Source organism: Taudactylus pleione, unplaced genomic scaffold (genome assembly GCF_031769625.1).
Source record: "Taudactylus pleione unplaced genomic scaffold, aTauple2 ptg000967l, whole genome shotgun sequence".
NCBI classification, from domain to species: domain Eukaryota; kingdom Metazoa; phylum Chordata; class Amphibia; order Anura; family Myobatrachidae; genus Taudactylus; species Taudactylus pleione.
Window position 1 is genome coordinate 6,135,001 of NW_028285368.1, and position 10,000 is coordinate 6,145,000.

At 37.8% G+C, this 10,000-nt stretch overlaps 3 non-coding genes and 31 pseudogenes across 3 annotated transcripts; all 34 read left to right on the plus strand.

Moving 5' to 3' along the window:
- Nucleotides 1-112, plus strand: part of LOC148457565 (5S ribosomal RNA) — a 119-nt pseudogene extending 7 nt beyond the window's left edge.
- Nucleotides 113-228: 116 nt separating this feature from the next.
- LOC148457566 (5S ribosomal RNA) lies at nt 229-347 on the plus strand (annotated as a pseudogene).
- A 116-nt stretch (nt 348-463) lies between these two features.
- LOC148457567 (5S ribosomal RNA) lies at nt 464-582 on the plus strand (annotated as a pseudogene).
- Nucleotides 583-933: 351 nt separating this feature from the next.
- LOC148457568 (5S ribosomal RNA) lies at nt 934-1,052 on the plus strand (annotated as a pseudogene).
- Nucleotides 1,053-1,168: 116 nt separating this feature from the next.
- LOC148457569 (5S ribosomal RNA) lies at nt 1,169-1,287 on the plus strand (annotated as a pseudogene).
- Nucleotides 1,288-1,403: 116 nt separating this feature from the next.
- Nucleotides 1,404-1,522, plus strand: LOC148457570 (5S ribosomal RNA; annotated as a pseudogene).
- A 116-nt stretch (nt 1,523-1,638) lies between these two features.
- Nucleotides 1,639-1,757, plus strand: LOC148457571 (5S ribosomal RNA; annotated as a pseudogene).
- A 116-nt stretch (nt 1,758-1,873) lies between these two features.
- Nucleotides 1,874-1,992, plus strand: LOC148457572 (5S ribosomal RNA; annotated as a pseudogene).
- A 351-nt stretch (nt 1,993-2,343) lies between these two features.
- Nucleotides 2,344-2,462, plus strand: LOC148457573 (5S ribosomal RNA; annotated as a pseudogene).
- Nucleotides 2,463-2,578: 116 nt separating this feature from the next.
- Nucleotides 2,579-2,697, plus strand: LOC148457574 (5S ribosomal RNA; annotated as a pseudogene).
- A 586-nt stretch (nt 2,698-3,283) lies between these two features.
- Nucleotides 3,284-3,402, plus strand: LOC148457575 (5S ribosomal RNA; annotated as a pseudogene).
- Nucleotides 3,403-3,518: 116 nt separating this feature from the next.
- Nucleotides 3,519-3,637, plus strand: LOC148457576 (5S ribosomal RNA). The gene has a single exon (XR_015873203.1). It is a non-coding gene; the product is annotated as a 5S ribosomal RNA (ribosomal RNA).
- A 116-nt stretch (nt 3,638-3,753) lies between these two features.
- LOC148457577 (5S ribosomal RNA) lies at nt 3,754-3,872 on the plus strand (annotated as a pseudogene).
- Nucleotides 3,873-3,988: 116 nt separating this feature from the next.
- LOC148457578 (5S ribosomal RNA) lies at nt 3,989-4,107 on the plus strand (annotated as a pseudogene).
- Nucleotides 4,108-4,223: 116 nt separating this feature from the next.
- Nucleotides 4,224-4,342, plus strand: LOC148457579 (5S ribosomal RNA; annotated as a pseudogene).
- A 586-nt stretch (nt 4,343-4,928) lies between these two features.
- LOC148457580 (5S ribosomal RNA) lies at nt 4,929-5,047 on the plus strand (annotated as a pseudogene).
- Nucleotides 5,048-5,163: 116 nt separating this feature from the next.
- On the plus strand, nt 5,164-5,282 carry LOC148457581 (5S ribosomal RNA; annotated as a pseudogene).
- A 115-nt stretch (nt 5,283-5,397) lies between these two features.
- On the plus strand, nt 5,398-5,516 carry LOC148457582 (5S ribosomal RNA). The gene has a single exon (XR_015874095.1). It is a non-coding gene; the product is annotated as a 5S ribosomal RNA (ribosomal RNA).
- A 116-nt stretch (nt 5,517-5,632) lies between these two features.
- Nucleotides 5,633-5,751, plus strand: LOC148457583 (5S ribosomal RNA; annotated as a pseudogene).
- A 116-nt stretch (nt 5,752-5,867) lies between these two features.
- LOC148457584 (5S ribosomal RNA) lies at nt 5,868-5,986 on the plus strand (annotated as a pseudogene).
- A 116-nt stretch (nt 5,987-6,102) lies between these two features.
- On the plus strand, nt 6,103-6,221 carry LOC148457585 (5S ribosomal RNA; annotated as a pseudogene).
- Nucleotides 6,222-6,337: 116 nt separating this feature from the next.
- On the plus strand, nt 6,338-6,456 carry LOC148457586 (5S ribosomal RNA; annotated as a pseudogene).
- A 116-nt stretch (nt 6,457-6,572) lies between these two features.
- On the plus strand, nt 6,573-6,691 carry LOC148457587 (5S ribosomal RNA; annotated as a pseudogene).
- Nucleotides 6,692-6,807: 116 nt separating this feature from the next.
- On the plus strand, nt 6,808-6,926 carry LOC148457588 (5S ribosomal RNA; annotated as a pseudogene).
- Nucleotides 6,927-7,277: 351 nt separating this feature from the next.
- On the plus strand, nt 7,278-7,396 carry LOC148457589 (5S ribosomal RNA; annotated as a pseudogene).
- Nucleotides 7,397-7,512: 116 nt separating this feature from the next.
- Nucleotides 7,513-7,631, plus strand: LOC148457590 (5S ribosomal RNA; annotated as a pseudogene).
- A 115-nt stretch (nt 7,632-7,746) lies between these two features.
- LOC148457591 (5S ribosomal RNA) lies at nt 7,747-7,865 on the plus strand (annotated as a pseudogene).
- Nucleotides 7,866-8,216: 351 nt separating this feature from the next.
- Nucleotides 8,217-8,335, plus strand: LOC148457592 (5S ribosomal RNA; annotated as a pseudogene).
- Nucleotides 8,336-8,448: 113 nt separating this feature from the next.
- LOC148457593 (5S ribosomal RNA) lies at nt 8,449-8,567 on the plus strand (annotated as a pseudogene).
- Nucleotides 8,568-8,683: 116 nt separating this feature from the next.
- LOC148457594 (5S ribosomal RNA) lies at nt 8,684-8,802 on the plus strand (annotated as a pseudogene).
- Nucleotides 8,803-8,918: 116 nt separating this feature from the next.
- On the plus strand, nt 8,919-9,037 carry LOC148457595 (5S ribosomal RNA; annotated as a pseudogene).
- Nucleotides 9,038-9,153: 116 nt separating this feature from the next.
- LOC148457596 (5S ribosomal RNA) lies at nt 9,154-9,272 on the plus strand (annotated as a pseudogene).
- A 351-nt stretch (nt 9,273-9,623) lies between these two features.
- LOC148457597 (5S ribosomal RNA) lies at nt 9,624-9,742 on the plus strand (annotated as a pseudogene).
- A 116-nt stretch (nt 9,743-9,858) lies between these two features.
- Nucleotides 9,859-9,977, plus strand: LOC148457598 (5S ribosomal RNA). Its single transcript, XR_015873147.1, has one exon. It is a non-coding gene; the product is annotated as a 5S ribosomal RNA (ribosomal RNA).
- Nucleotides 9,978-10,000: the final 23 nt, after the last annotated feature.

Consider the following 10,000-nt stretch of genomic DNA (forward strand, 5'->3'; position numbering starts at 1 on the left):
GCCAAACCACACTGGACATGCCCAATCTCCTCTGATCTTGGAAGCTATGCAGTGTTGGGCCAGGTTAGTACTTGGATGGGAGACCGCCTGGGAATACCAGATGCTGTAGGTAACTTTATACTGACATAACATTCTTTTCTATTACATTTTACATTTAATTTTTTCAACTTATCAATGAATTTACTTGAGTTAAGAAGTAATAGAGGTCTAAAGTTAATGTTTTTGAGCACCTACTGCCAAACCACCCTGGACATGCCCAATCTCGTCTGATCTTGGAAGCTATGCAGTGTTGGGCCTGGTTAGTACTTGGATGAGAGTCCACCTGGGAATACCAGGTGCTGTAGGTAATTTTATGCAGCCATAGCATTCTTTTCTATTACATTTTACATTACATTTTTTCAACTTATCAATGAATTTTCTTGAGTTAAGAAGTAAAAGAGGTCTAAAGTTAATATTTTTGAGCACGTACAGCCAAACCACACTGGACATGGCCAATGTCGTCTGATCTTGGTAGCTATGCAGTGTTGGGCATGGTTAGTACTTGGATGGGAAACCTCCTGGGAATACCAGGTGCTGTAGGTAATTTTATACTGCCATAACATTCTTTTCTATTACATTTTACATTTAATTTTTTCAACTTATCAATGAATTTACTTAAGTTAAGAAGTAAAAGAGGTCTAAAGTTAAAGTTTTTGGGCACCTACAGCCAAACCACACTGGACATGGCCAATGTCCAGTGATCTTGGAAGCTGTGCAGTGTTGGGCATGGTTATTACGTGGATGGGAGACCACCTGGGACTACCAGGTGCTGTAGGTAATTTTATACTGCCATAACATTCTTTTCTATTACATTTTACATTTAATTTTTTCAACTTATCAATGAATTTACTTGAGTTAAGAAGTAAAAGAGTTCTAAAGTTAATGTTTTTGAGCACCTACAGCAAAACCACACTGGACATGCCCAATCTCCTCTGATCTTGGAAGCTATGCAGTGTTGGGCCAGGTTAGTACTTGGATGGGAGACCGCCTGGGAATACCAGATGCTGTAGGTAACTTTATACTGACATAACATTCTTTTCTATTACATTTTACATTTAATTTTTTCAACTTATCAATGAATTTACTTGAGTTAAGAAGTAAAAGAGGTCTAAAGTTAATGGTTCTGAGCGCCTACAGCCAAACCACACTGGACATGCCCAATCTCGTCTGATCTTCGAAGCTATGCAGTGTTGGGCCTGGTTAGTACTTGGATGGGAGACCACCTGGGAATACCAGGTGCTGTAGGTCATTTTACACTGCCATAATATTCTTTTCTATTACATTTTACATTTAATTTTTTCAACTTAACAATGAATTTACTTGAGTTAAGAAGTAATAGAGGTCTAAAGTTAATGCTTTTGAGCACCGACAGCCAATCTACACTGGACATGCCCAATCTCATTTGATCTTGGTAGCTCTGCAGTGTTGGGCCTGGTCAGTATTTGGATGGGAGACCACCTGGGAAAACCAGGTGCAGTAGGTAGTTTTATACTGCCATAACATTCTTTTCTATTACATTTTATATTTAATTTTTTCAACTTATCAATGAATTTACTTGAGTTAAGAAGTAATAGAGGTCTAAAGTTAATGTTTTTGAGCACCTACTGCCAAACCACCCTGGACATGCCCAATCTCGTCTGATCTTGGAAGCTATGCAGTGTTGGGCCTGGTTAGTACTTGGATGAGAGTCCACCTGGGAATACCAGGTGCTGTAGGTAATTTTATGCAGCCATAGCATTCTTTTCTATTACATTTTACATTACATTTTTTCAACTTATCAATGAATTTACTTGAGTTAAGAAGTAAAAGAGGTCTAAAGTTAATATTTTTGAGCACGTACAGCCAAACCACACTGGACATGGCCAATGTCGTCTGATCTTGGTAGCTATGCAGTGTTGGGCATGGTTAGTACTTGGATGGGAAACCTCCTGGGAATACCAGGTGCTGTAGGTAATTTTATACTGCCATAACATTCTTTTCTATTACATTTTACATTTAATTTTTTCAACTTATCAATGAATTTACTTAAGTTAAGAAGTAAAAGAGGTCTAAAGTTAAAGTTTTTGGGCACCTACAGCCAAACCACACTGGACATGGCCAATGTCCAGTGATCTTGGAAGCTGTGCAGTGTTGGGCATGGTTATTACGTGGATGGGAGACCACCTGGGACTACCAGGTGCTGTAGGTAATTTTATACTGCCATAACATTCTTTTCTATTACATTTTACATTTAATTTTTTCAACTTATCAATGAATTTACTTGAGTTAAGAAGTAATAGAGGTCTAAAGTTAAGTTTTTTGAGCACCTACAGCCAAATCACACTGGACATGCCTAATCTAGTCTGATCTTGGAAGCTATGCAGTGTTGGGCCTGGTTAGTACTTGGTTGGGAGACCACCTGGGAATACCAGGTGCTGTTGGTATTTTTATGCAGCCATAACATTCTTTTCTATTACATTTTACATTTAATATTTTCAACTTATCAATGAATTTACTTGAGTAAAGAAGTAAAAGAGGTCTAAAGTTAATGTATTTGAGCACCTACAGCCATACCACACTGGACATGCCCAATCTCATCTGATATTGGAAGCTATGCAGTGTTGGGCCTGGTTAGTGCTTGGATGGGAGACCCCCTGGGAATACCAGATGCTGTAGGTAATTTTATACTGACATAACATTCTTTTCTATTACATTTTACATTTAATTTTTTCAACTTATCAATGAATTTACTTGAGTTAAGAAGTAAAAGAGGTCTAAAGTTAATATTATTGAGCACGTACAGCCAAACCACACTGGACATGGCCAATGTTGTCTGATCTTGGAAGCTATGCAGTGTTGGGCATGGTTAGTACTTGGATGGGAAACCACCTGGGAATACCAGGTGCTGTAGGTAATTTTATACTGCCATAACATTCTTTTCTATTACATTTTACATTTAATTTTTTCAACTTATCAATGAATTTACTTGAGTTAAGAAGTAATAGAGGTCTAAAGTTAAAGTTTTTGGGCACCTACAGCCAAACCACACTGGACATGGCCAATGTCCAGTGATCTTGGAAGCTGTGCAGTGTTGGGCATGGATATTACGTGGATGGGAGACCACCTGGGAATACCAGGTGCTGTAGGTAATTTTATACTGCCATAACATTCTTTTCTATTACATTTTACATTTAATTTTTATAACTTATCAATGAATTTACTTGAGTTAAGAAGTAATAGAGGTCTAAAGTTAAGTTTTTTGAGCAGCTACAGCCAAATCACACTGGACATGCCCAATCTAGTCTGATCTTGGAAGCTATGCAGTGTTGGGCCTGGTTAGTACTTGGTTGGGAGACCACCTGGGAATACCAGGTGCTGTTGGTATTTTTATGCAGCCATAACATTCTTTTCTATTACATTTTACATTTAATTTTTTCAACTTATCAATGAATTTACTTGAGTTAAGAAGTAAAAGAGGTCTAAAGTTAATGTATTTGAGCACCTACAGCCATACCACACTGGACATGCCCAATCTCATCTGATCTTGGAAACTATGCAGTGTTGGGCCTGGTTAGTACTCGGATGGGAGACCACATGGGAATACCAGGTGCTGTAGGTAATTTTATGCAGCCATAACATTCTTTTCTATTACATTTTACATTTAATTTTTTCAACTTATCAATGAATTTACTTGAGTAAAGAAGTAATAGAGGTCTAAAGTTAATGTATTTGAGCACCTACAGCCAAACCACACTGGACATGACCAATGTCGTCTGATCTTGGAAACTATGCAGTGTTGGGCCTGGTTAGTACTTGGATGGGTGACCACCTGGGAATACCAGGTGCTGTAGGTCATTTTCTACTGCCATTACATTCTTTTCTATTACATTTTACATTTAATTTTTTCAACTTATCAATGAATTTACTTGAGTTAAGAAGTAATAGAGGTCTAAAGTTAAGTTTTTTGAGCACCTACAGCCAAATCACACTGGACATGCCTAATCTAGTCTGATCTTGGAAGCTATGCAGTGTTGGGCCTGGTTAGTAATTGGTTGGGAGACCACCTGGGAATACCAGGTGCTGTTGGTATTTTTATGCAGCCATAACATTCTTTTCTATTACATTTTACATTTAATATTTTCAACTTATCAATGAATTTACTTGAGTAAAGAAGTAAAAGAGGTCTAAAGTTAATGTATTTGAGCACCTACAGCCATACCACACTGGACATGCCCAATCTCATCTGATATTGGAAGCTATGCAGTGTTGGGCCTGGTTAGTGCTTGGATGGGAGACCCCCTGGGAATACCAGATGCTGTAGGTAATTTTATACTGACATAACATTCTTTTCTATTACATTTTACATTTAATTTTTTCAACTTATCAATGAATTTACTTGAGTTAAGAAGTAAAAGAGGTCTAAAGTTAATGTTTTTGAGCACGTACAGCCAAACCACACTGGACATGGCCAATGTTGTCTGATCTTGGAAGCTATGCAGTGTTGGGCATGGTTAGTACTTGGATGGGAAACCACCTGGGAATACCAGGTGCTGTAGGTAATTTTATACTGCCATAACATTCTTTTCTATTACATTTTACATTTAATTTTTTCAACTTATCAATGAATTTACTTGAGTTAAGAAGTAAAAGAGGTCTAAAGTTAAAGTTTTTGGGCACCTACAGCCAAACCACACTGGACATGGCCAATGTCCAGTGATCTTGGAAGCTGTGCAGTGTTGGGCATGGTTATTACGTGGATGGGAGACCACCTGGGAATACCAGGTGCTGTAGGTAATTTTATACTGCCATAACATTCTTTTCTATTACATTTTACATTTAATTTTTTCAACTTATCAATGAATTTACTTGAGTTAAGAAGTAAAAGAGTTCTAAAGTTAATGTTTTTAAGCACCTACAGCCAAACCACACTGGACATGCCCAATCTCGTCTGATCTTGGAAGCTATGCAGTGTTGGGCCAGGTTAGTACTTGGATGGGAGACCACATGGGAATACCTGATGCTGTAGGTAATTTTATGCAGCCATAACATTCTTTTCTATTACATTTTACATTTAATTTTTTCAACTTATCAATGAATTTACTTGAGTTAAGAAGTATTAGAGGTCTAAAGTTAAAGTTTTTGAGCTCCTACAGCCAAACCACACTGGACATGCCCAATCTCGTCTGAGCTTGGAAGCTATGCAGTGTTGGGCCTGGTTAGTACTTGGTTGGGAGACCACCTGGTAATACCAGGAGCTGTAGGTAATTTTATACTGCCATAACATGCTTTTCTATTACATTTTACATTTCATTTTTCAACTTATCATTGAATTTACTTGAGTTAAGAAGTAAAAGAGGTCTAAAGTTAATGTTTTTGAGCACCTACAGCCAAACCACACTGGACATGCCCAATCTCGTCTGATCTTGGAAACTATGCAGTGTTGGGCCTGGTTAGTACTTGGATGGGAGACCACCTGGGAATACCAGGTGCTGTAGGTCATTTTATACTGCCATAACATTCTTTTCTATTACATTTTACATTTAATTTTTTCAACTTATCAATGAATTTCCTTGAGTTAAGAAGTAATAGAGGTCTAAAGTTAATGCTTTTGAGCACCTACAGCCAATCTACACTGGACATGCCCAATCTCATTTGATCTTGGTAGCTATGCAGTGTTGGGCCTGGTCAGTACTTGGATGGGAGACCACCTGTGAAAACCAGGTGCAGTAGGTAGTTTTATACTGCCATAACATTCTTTTCTATTACATTTTACATTTAATTTTTTCAACTTATTAATGAATTTACTTGAGTTAAGAAGTAATAGAGGTCTAAAGTTAATGTTTTTGAGCACCTACAGCCAAACCACCCTGGACATGCCCAATCTCGTCTGATCTTGGAAGCTATGCAGTGTTGGGCCTGGTTAGTACTTGGATGTGAGTCCACCTGGGAATACCAGGTGCTGTAGGTAATTTTATACAGCCATAACATTCTTTTCTATTACATTTTACATTAAATTATTTCATTTTATCAATGAATTTACTTGAGTTAAGAAGTAAAAGAGTTCTAAAGTTAATGTTTTTGAGCACCTACAGCAAAACCACACTGGACATGGCCAATCTCCTCTGATCTTGGAAGCTATGCAGTGTTGGGCCTGGTTAGTACTTGGATGGGAGACCGCCTGGGAATACCAGATGCTGTAGGTAACTTTATACTGACATAACATTCTTTTCTATTACATTTTACATTTATTTTTTTCAACTTATCAATGAATTTACTTGAGTTAAGAAGTAAAAGAGGTCTAAAGTTAATGGTTTTGAGCGCCTACAGCCAAACCACACTGGACATGCCCAATCTCGTCTGATCTTCGAAGCTATGCAGTGTTGGGCCTGGTTAGTACTTGGATGGGCAACCACCTGGGAATACCAGGTGCTGTAGGTCATTTTATACTGCCATAACATTCTTTTCTATTACATTTTACATTTAATTTTTTCAACTTAACAATGAATTTACTTGAGTTAAGAAGTAATAGAGGTCTAAAGTTAATGTTTTTGAGCACCTACTGCCAAACCACCCTGGACATGCCCAATCTCGTCTGATCTTGGAAGCTATGCAGTGTTGGGCCTGGTTAGTACTTGGATGAGAGTCCACCTGGGAATACCAGGTGCTGTAGGTAATTTTATGCAGCCATAGCATTCTTTTCTATTACATTTTACATTACATTTTTTCAACTTATCAATGAATTTACTTGAGTTAAGAAGTAAAAGAGGTCTAAAGTTAATATTTTTGAGCACGTACAGCCAAACCACACTGGACATGGCCAATGTCGTCTGATCTTGGAAGCTATGCAGTGTTGGGCATGGTTAGTACTTGGATGGGAAACCACCTGGGAATACCAGGTGCTGTGGGTAATTTTATACTGCCATAACATTCTTTTCTATTACATTTTACATTTAAGTTTTTCAACTTATCAATGAATTTACTTAAGTTAAGAAGTAAAAGAGGTCTAAAGTTAAAGTTTTTGGGCACCTACAGCCAAACCACACTGGACATGGCCAATGTCCAGTGATCTTGGAAGCTGTGCAGTGTTGGGCATGGTTATTACGTGGATGGGAGACCACCTGGGAATACCAGGTGCTGTAGGTAATTTTATACTGCCATAACATTCTTTTCTATTACATTTTACATTTAATTTTTTCAACTTATCAATGAATTTACTTGAGTTAAGAAGTAATAGAGGTCTAAAGTTAAGTTTTTTGAGCACCTACAGCCAAATCACACTGGACATGCCTAATCTAGTCTGATCTTGGAAGCTATGCAGTGTTGGGCCTGGTTAGTACTTGGTTGGGAGACCACCTGGGAATACCAGGTGCTGATGGTATTTTTATGCAGCCATAACATTCTTTTCTATTACATTTTACATTAAATTTTTTCAACTTATCAATGAATTTACTTGAGTTAAGAAGTAAAAGAGTTCTAAAGTTAATGTTTTTGAGCACCTACAGCCAAACCACACTGGACATTCCCAATCTTGTCTGATCTTGGAAGCTATGCAGTGTTGGGCCAAGTTAGTACTTGGATGGGAGACCACCTGGGAATACCAGGAGATGTAGGTAATTTTATACTGCCATAACATTCTTTTCTGTTACATTTTACATTTCATTTTTAAACTTAGCAATGAATTTACTTGAGTTAAGTAGTAAAAGAGGTCTAAAGTTAATGTTTTTGAGGGCCTAGAGCTAAACCACACTGGACATGCCCAATCTCGTCTGTTCTTGGAAGCTATGCAGTGTTGGGCCTGGTTAGTACTTGAATGGGAGACCACCTGGGAATACCAGGTGCTGTAGGTAATTTTATACTGACATAACATTCTTTTCTATTACATTTTACATTTAATTTTTTCAACTTATCAATGAATTTACTTGAGTTAAGAAGTAAAAGAGGTCTAAAGTTAATGTATTTGGGCACCTACAGCCAAACCACACTGGACATGGCCAATGTCCAGTGATCTTGGAAGCTGTGCAGTGTTGGGCATGGTTATTACGTGGATGGGAGACCACCTGGGAATACCAGGTGCTGTAGGTAATTTTATACTGCCATAACATTCTTTTCTATTACATTTTACATTTAATTTTTTCAACTTATCAATGAATTTACTTGAGTTAAGAAGTAATAGAGGTCTAAAGTTCAGTTTTTTGAGCTGCTACAGCCAAATCACACTGGACATGCCCAATCTCATCTGATCTTGGAAGCTATGCAGTGTTGGGCCTGGTTAGTACTTGGTTGGGAGACCACCTGGGAATGCCAGGAGATGTAGGTAATTTTATACTGCCATAACATTCTTTTGTTACATTTTACATTTACATTTTAAACTTAGCAATGAATTTACTTGAGTTAAGAAGTAAAAGAGGTCTAAAGTTAAAGCTTTTGAGCACCTACAGCCAAACCACACTGGACATGCCCAATCTCGTCTGATCTTGGAAGCTATGCAGTGTTGGGGCTGGTTAGTACTTTGATGGGAGACCACCTGGGAATACCAGATGCTGTAGGTCATTTTATACTGCCATAACATTCTTTTCTATTACATTTTACATTTAATTTTTTCAACTTATCAATGAATTTACTTGAGTTAAGAAGTAAAAGAGGTCTAAAGTTAATGGTTTTGAGCGCCTACAGCCAAACCACACTGGACATGCCCAATCTCGTCTGATCTTCGAAGCTATGTAGTGTTGGGCCTGGTTAGTACTTGGATGGGCAACCACCTGGGAATACCAGGTGCTGTAGGTCATTTTATACTGCCATAACATTCTTTTCTATTACATTTTACATTTAATTTTTTCAACTTAACAATGAATTTACTTGAGTTAAGAAGTAATAGAGGTCTAAAGTTAATGTTTTTGAGCACCTACTGCCAAACCACCCTGGACATGCCCAATCTCGTCTGATCTTGGAAGCTATGCAGTGTTGGGCCTGGTTAGTACTTGGATGAGAGTCCACCTGGGAATGCCAGGTGCTGTAGGTAATTTTATGCAGCCATAGCATTCTTTTCTATTACATTTTACATTACATTTTTTCAACTTATCAATGAATTTACTTGAGTTAAGAAGTAAAAGAGGTCTAAAGTTAATATTTTTGAGCACGTACAGCCAAACCACACTGGACATGGCCAATGTCGTCTGATCTTGGAAGCTATGCAGTGTTGGGCATGGTTAGTACTTGGATGGGAAACCACCTGGGAATACCAGGTGCTGTAGGTAATTTTATAATGCCATAACATTCTTTTCTATTACATTTTACATTTAAGTTTTTCAACTTATCAATGAATTTACTTAAGTTAAGAAGTAAAAGAGGTCTAAAGTTAAAGTTTTTGGGCACCTACAGCCAAACCACACTGGACATGGCCAATGTCCAGTGATCTTGGAAGCTGTGCAGTGTTGGGCATGGTTATTACGTGGATGGGAGACCACCTGGGAATACCAGGTGCTGTAGGTAATTTTATACTGCCATAACATTCTTTTCTATTACATTTTACATTTAATTTTTTCAACTTATCAATGAATTTACTTGAGTTAAGAAGTAATAGAGGTCTAAAGTTAAGTTTTTTGAGCACCTACAGCCAAATCACACTGGACATGCCTAATCTAGTCTGATCTTGGAAGCTATGCAGTGTTGGGCCTGGTTAGTACTTGGTTGGGAGACCACCTGGGAATACCATGTGCTGTTGGTATTTTTATGCAGCCATAACATTCTTTTCTATTACATTTTACATTTAATATTTTCAACTTATCAATGAATTTACTTGAGTAAAGAAGTAAAAGAGGTCTAAAGTTAATGTATTTGAGCACCTACAGCCATACCACACTGGACATGCCCAATCTCATCTGATCTTGGAAACTATGCAGTGTTGGGCCTGGTTAGTACTCGGATGGGAGACCACCTGGGAATACCAGGTGCTGTAGGTAATTTTATACAGCCATAACATTCT